At 47.6% G+C, this 6,741-nt stretch overlaps 1 protein-coding gene across 1 annotated transcript in view; it reads left to right on the top strand.

Annotated features, from left to right (window-relative positions):
* Positions 1-2,282: 2,282 nt before the first annotated feature.
* Positions 2,283-6,741, top strand: part of FAM107B (family with sequence similarity 107 member B) — a 78,208-nt gene continuing 73,749 nt past the window's right edge. The window contains exon 1 of the mRNA XM_061436092.1: positions 2,283-2,422. The gene's annotated coding sequence lies outside the window, so the exon portion shown is untranslated. The remainder of the gene's footprint in view (positions 2,423-6,741) is intronic.

Here is a 6,741-nt window from a genome sequence, read left to right as displayed (position 1 = left end):
GTTAAGCAGGAGGCTATGTATATCTGTGAAGATATGTATATCTATCAAGTATAAACTCTGCTCAAGGAGGGCGCATATTTATAATTCGTGCACTAATTATAAGGTCATACTAGGTACGGAGAGGCAGAAAAAGTCCATTCAGTTTGAGCAAGTTAGGAAGTCTTCTCAGAGGAACTTGGGTTTCAGAGAGGAGAGGAGCTCTTGGGGGTTGGGGTGGGGAGGTGTGCTAGGCAAAGGGGAGGTGTGTAGAAAAGCCAGCAGGTGACTGATTCTTTCATGCAGTCCTCATAGTCACAAAATAGGGCCATTTAGCAAATACAGTACTCTGGCTGAGTGGAGCCATGGGTATGTGTTTGGGGGAAGTAGAAAGACCCCAGGAAGGTCATCAAGGTGATATCAAAAAATGTGTTGCTCTATGGGATACTGTGTGAAGGAACTTGAACTGGGTCATGTAGTAGGAATTGAACATCCTTTAAAGGATTTTTTATTTTATTTATTTTTAATTGGAAAGTAATTGCATTACGATGTTTTTGTTTCTACATATATATATATTTTGTTTCTATATATATATATATCCCCTCCCTCTTGAGCCTTGCTCCCACCCTTCCCATCTCTCCCCTCTAGGTCATCAGAAAGCATGGAGCTGAGCTCCCTGTGCTATATAGTAGCTTCCCACTAGCTAAAGGTTTTAAGAGTAGATTAGAACTTTGAAAGTTCACTGGGGAAGCAATCTGGAGGAAAAGCATGTGTGAGATGGGAGGCTGGGGATATTGGGAGGCTACTGCTACAGGGTGGTGATAGACCCCAAAGGCCAACTGTGGCAAAACCAGTGGGATGGGGGCAGGGAAAGCCATCAAGGCATCATGTAGAGCTGACTCCCATGTGGGGAGTGGGGAAAATCTAGGCCGGATCCCAGATTCTGGTTTGGTGACTGGTGGATCCATTGTCAAGAGCAGAGCCAACACAGCCCAAGAATGGGAGAGAAGTAAGACTTGTGGGGAACAGAGTGGATAAAGTTCACACAGGTGAATTTTGGGGCTTGGAAGACACTGTCTCTCTAAATCCTGTGGCAGGGGATCCCACCCCCTAGCGGGCTTCAGGGCCTAGGGATGACCAGACTCTAAAGTGTTGTGACTTCAGAGCATCTTTGGAGGAAGTCATTCGTTCGTGTGCTCGGTTGCTAAGTCGTGTACAAGGCTCTTTGCAACCCCATGGACTGTAACCCGCCAGGCTCCTCTGCCCACGGGATTACCCTGACGAAGAATACTGGAGGGGGTTGCCATTTCCTTCACCAGGGGATCTTCCCAACCCAGGGATGGAACTTGAGTCTCCTGCATTGGCAGGTGGATTCTTTACCCCTAAGTCACCTGGGAAGTCCCAACTGGTTTACCAAAACCCATAATTGATATGACTTTTTTGTGTGATCATGACCCAAGCTGTTTCAGTCAGAAAGGTTTGCCCATAAATAAGTGTTTATTCATCTGCGGCCAAGAAAATTAAAAAGCTTTTGATCTAAAACCCATTACCTGTTGTCTTTATTGTTTGTTACCCTGAAACAGATACCTCCCCCACTTTTTTTTTTTTTTTTAACCTGCTGTGATTCAGGTAGATTGTAATCTAAGAGTCTTAGGGCTGGGCAGAAAACAATTTGCTCTGAGAGCTGAGAAAAATGAAAACCTGAGAGGGGAAAAAAAAAAAAAGGCAAAACAAAGCTTTTTCTCCTTTCCTATAAATTTAAATACCCTTTCATGAGTGAGGAGGAGGAGTCTGAACAAATTACCCGGTCTCTGGGTTTCAGGCCCTGGTTGGCCAGTAAATATGTACAGTTACAAAACAAATCTGATTCCCTGTCCCTTTGAGTTTTCTCTGGACACGTGTTGGCAGGATTTTAACGGGGAAGTTTGAAGCCAGACAACAGCAGCCAAACACTCCAGAGTGCTTGTGCTTGCGGGGGTGGTGGTGGTGGTGGTGGGGTGTGTGTGTGCGTAATTTAATTTCCCATTTCTCTCATCTGGTGATACTCAGTTTTTTGTTCCAAAACAGTATTCTCTCTCCTTCGAGAGTTCCCAAAGCTAACCAAACTAAAACCACAGAAGGAAAACCTCCGGAACCAAACCCGCTGACTTTTTCCCGGTGTAGCCCTAGTGGGCCACGGTCCGGAGCGCGGAGCTCCAGCCAGCGCGGCGGGGCGTGTCCGAGGGCGTGGCCTCGGCAATCTCGCCCCGCCCCCGCCCCGCCCCGCCGCTTAATTTGGACGCGCCGGGCCGCGGGGTGTGAAAGAGCCGCCCAGCGCCGGACGGGTAGCCGCCGCCTTCAGAACCGCCGCCCGGGCCGCTCTCAGCTGCTGGGCCGCTGGGTGCCGCCGCAGACACCCGGAGCGAGCGCCGGGGAGGGAGCCGCGCGCCTTTGTGCGCGCGCCGAGGTGGGTTCGCCTCCAGCACTTACTTTGCACACAAAGACTGGGAGCTGAGGGGAGGCGGGGTGCCCGCCAGGGCTACGGCACGGCCGCCCACCCTGCTCTGACCCCCGGCGCGAGGCTTTCCCAGTGGGAAGGGCCGCCAGGCTTCCCCTCCTCGCGGCTGGCGCTGGGGCGGGGGTCCTTGCGTGCGGGGGTTGGGGGGTTACGGTGCGCAGGGTGGTGGGCTTCCGGGGAGCCCCGGCCACCCCGCGCGGTGCAGGGGACGGGTCTGGCGTGCGGGGTCGGGGCGTGGCAGGGGCCGCGTGCGGGGAGTCCCCGGTACCCGGGGGTGCAGGAGATACGGGGGGCGCCGCCAGTGCGGCGAGCCTGGGCGGCCGCTCCGCTCAGCTTATTGTTGCTTCCCCGGCCCTGAAAATGGAGAGACCCTGCTTGGAGGGATGCGCTGCCCACTGGCTGCGCCGCGCGCGGCCAGATGCCGAGCCCAGGGCGCCCGGCTCGCCCCTAGCAGCCCTTGCCGCCGAGGAGCCTCTCCGCCTGGGCAAACAAAGGAGGGGCCGCGGGGGGGTTGCCCCGCTGGTTGAAAGGTGATCAGGGCACTGTTTCCCAACCAGCCTACAAGTAACTTTTCGATTTCTGCCTCCTCTCTGCTCTGCTCCTACTGCTCCAGTGAACCCAGTATGTTGGGTGGCGTCTGTACCCAAGGAGTCCTAAAATTTTGATTCTCATTAACTCCTCCCCCGAGCATCTTCGGGTCCCCTCTGGGATAGCGTGGATGCCTCTGGCCAAGTTTTGACGAGCTGTATAGGGGATGGTAACAGTCCTGAAATATGAAGAGGAATCCCGTAGAGGATAAATAGCAGATCTTCTCTGTAGTTTAAGATACAGATCTTCCTGCCTTTCGCTGGAAGACTTGAGTCAATTGACAGTAGAGCAAAGTTCTTTGATGAGAAGAGTGTGATATTCAAGACAAATATAGAAAATTGGAATAAGACCTGTTAGGCTTTATATTTTTAACTTGCCAACAGATACTTAGTTTCTCCTCGGACCATGTCCCCTTTTCATCACGTTGGAGATTTCAGCTGTACAAATTGCTTTAAGTTGAGATAGTATCTGAGGTGCATGTCTAGAGATTTCTTAGTACTAGTAGTTCCCAGTTTAAAGCTTTTAGGTGTAAAATTATATATGTTTATTAACAAATTGAAAAGAAACAGGGGAAAAAAAGTCACTCATGTACCCAACCACCCAGACATCCCCTAGAATAAAGGCGTGTTTGCTTCATTTATGGCTTGGCAACCCTGGTGTGAAGTAAGTGCGTGCGTGCGTGCGTGTGTGTGTGTGTGTGTGTGTGTGTCTGTGAATGTGAATGAATGAAGGAGTTACTGATTATTAATCTTGACCACTACCATCGGTCTAAAATATGATCTCTAATAACCTTAGTCCACAATGGTGTTTTGCCAACAAATTGTTTGAAATATATTTCCTTATAGCCTTGCAAATAACCACCTGTGCAGAAGGGGGAGGGAAGAAGTAGGAAAAAACAATGCAAGTTCCACTTAAATAGTAAAGAACAGACTGATGAAAGCATTTAATGTACTCTGTTCCTTGGATTTCAGGAATAGTTTGGGGTTGACTTTTTAAAAAAATAAAAGCAACCTTTCATTTTTTAAAATGTTAAAATAAAACTGTTCTAAGATCCATGAAAAATTGTAACAGAAAGGAACTCTTTTTGTAGAACCAGGAATAGCCTTGGTTTTGTAGCTGGTGACATGTTTGCTTCTAAAAGACCTTACACTGGGAAAGTAAAACAAGAAGGATTTTCCTGTGAGTGTAGAGAGTAGTTTTGAAGTGCCTGTGTTCTGGGAAAAAACAAAAACAAAAAAGGCGTTCAAACCGCACATTTGGCCACTGAATGTTTTTGTCTTTATATACTTTTATTTTCCACTTGTAAAATTTTCCAACATTTAATTTCTCCAATATGAAAATTTACAAAGAGGTCTTGGAATTGACTGTTCAGAAGTGCTAGATTGATGATTAGGATGATGCAATGTTTTTTGAAGTTACAAAAATGTACGAGAAGGAAGTCGTGGTTACGTGCTGTCAGGTGCTGTCTTTGTTCCCGTTTCTAACATGGGGCTCCTTACTCTGCATGTGTGTTTGGGGGTTTACAATGCAGTACAGTTGACTCTCCAAACCCCTGAGTTTCACATCCCCACAGTCAACCAATCGAGGATTGAATCTGCAGGTGCCAAACCCCAAGATGCAGAGGGCCAACGGTATTCATCGTACTGCACCATTTTATTTGGGGACGTGAGCATCTGTGGATTTTGATGTCCTCAGGGGTCCTACAACCAATACCCATAGACACAGAAGGTCAACAACAGTGACCTGTGAGTGTCAAGTTTGTGACCTGTTGTGATAACGGTACCTTTCTCCATCCAGAAGTCAAAAGAAACTAAAACAGGGACTATCAGAATCTCTCAGTCTTATTTTTCAACCCTCCTGTGACCTGGAACAGTCCGAGCAGCACAACCAAGCTGGATGTGAGGTCAGAGTTGAGTCGCTTTGCTCTTAAAAGTTCTGTTGCCTCACAGGGAGGAGAGAAAAGTTTGGAAGTGGTCCAGGGTTACAGACTCGTATGGCTGTTTGTGATGGCCTATCCCTGTGGCCTGGAGATTCCATTCCTGACATGTTTAAAAGTAGGCTTGGTTTGAATTTGAGAGAAGTGCTCTGAGAAGTCTGGTTCCTGAGCTGTATGTGGTAGGATGTGTATGTGGTCATTCGTTCATTCATTCCTTTGATTTCTTCATTGTTTAAAATGTCACAGAGGTGGAAAAGAGTTTTTACTGATTTTGAGGGGAGTAGTTAAGGTGTGGAAAACTTCTTTAAAAAGAGGGAACATAGTAGGTTAATAATATGGCTTCATATTTTTTTAAGATTTTTTTTTTTAATGTGGACCATTTTTAAAGTCTTTGTTGAATTTGTTACAATATTGCTTCTGTTTATGTTTTGGATTTTTGGCCATGAGGCATGTTGGATCTTAGCTCCCTGGCCAGGGATCCAGTCTGTACCCTTGCATTGGAAGGCAAAGTCTTAACCACTGGACTGCCAGGGAAGTCTCATAGGGCTTCATCTTCTTAATGTCCTGTCTGCCCTTTCCTTCCAGAATTCTCTGTGAACATGTTTGGAGAAAAGGGGCCAGGAGGTTTTGTTGGGTGAGGTCTAGATTTGAGGCATTTTTGAAGTCCCCGGGTATCTTGAGAGATAGGAACTTGTCAGCCTTTTTTAAGTCTGGAGAAAGTAGCTGTGAGCATTGACCCGTTTTTGCATCTCACTTTGGGCTCCCGTTGTGCAGGGAGAGAACTGTGCAACAGAGGAGACTGTGTGCACAGCCCGGGGCCACTTAGTGCTGGAATGACCTGAGGAGACTTCATTGCATTTCCTCACGTCATTTCCTTGTCCAAGCTTGGCCTAGTTTTGCCCTTCGTTTGTGAAACAAACCAGTTTCTCCCTTTCTCCTTCTCGTGCAAGATGTGCTGGGCCCCATCCATCTGAACTGTAAACCTTTCCTTATGCACTCTACCCAGGGAACTCCGCTGAAAAGGATTCACGCTTTTATCGCATCTGATGCTGCTGATTCCAGGACCCTGTCAGTAAAAGAGAGAAAATCATTGGTTAGCTGCCACTTAGTCCTGGTGAATGGACAAGAGGCTATTTCTAAGGCTGATTGGGCATGCTTTGTTTTCTATTCATTCCTTCATTGAACACACATTTTCTTAGCTCTTCCCATGTGCTGGCACTGCCCTTGCATTGGGCATACTGCAGTTGATAAGTCCCATTGGGCCCCTGTCCACTTGGCAGGGTAGGAGAGGAAAATATTTAAAGAATTGCATAAAATCGCGCAAACATTGTGTTCAATGACCATGATGTTAAGAGAAGGGAAGAGAATCTTTGTGAATTAAGGTATCTCAAAAAGAATGGTGTAAATCCCAGCTCAGGCTGTGGGATTGAGTTTCTGAACTGTGGTTGAAGTGTCTGGGGTGAGAGGCATGGTGGGAACTGAGTGTGATTCACTCAAGGCTGAGAGCTTGGTGATAGGAGCTTGGTGGAATCAATTTGGAAGACTGTTCACTTGTGTCTAGAATTTGGTTGAGGGTTTGGGGCACTTTCTGTTGTAAAATTGAGGAGGGACTGGGAAACCAAGGTCTTGTTCTTAATGTTCTCGTTGACAGTATACCTGCAGGCCAGTTGGGGACAAGGTGTCCCAGCAGGTCCGAGGGATTCTGAGGACCTGAGAGCTAGTGTTATGTGGTGGGGGGAGGCAG

Source organism: Bos javanicus, chromosome 13 (assembly GCF_032452875.1).
Source record: "Bos javanicus breed banteng chromosome 13, ARS-OSU_banteng_1.0, whole genome shotgun sequence".
NCBI classification, from domain to species: domain Eukaryota; kingdom Metazoa; phylum Chordata; class Mammalia; order Artiodactyla; family Bovidae; genus Bos; species Bos javanicus.
The sequence above is the reverse complement of the archived record's forward strand: the minus strand, read 5'-3'. Positions and strand labels throughout refer to the sequence as shown.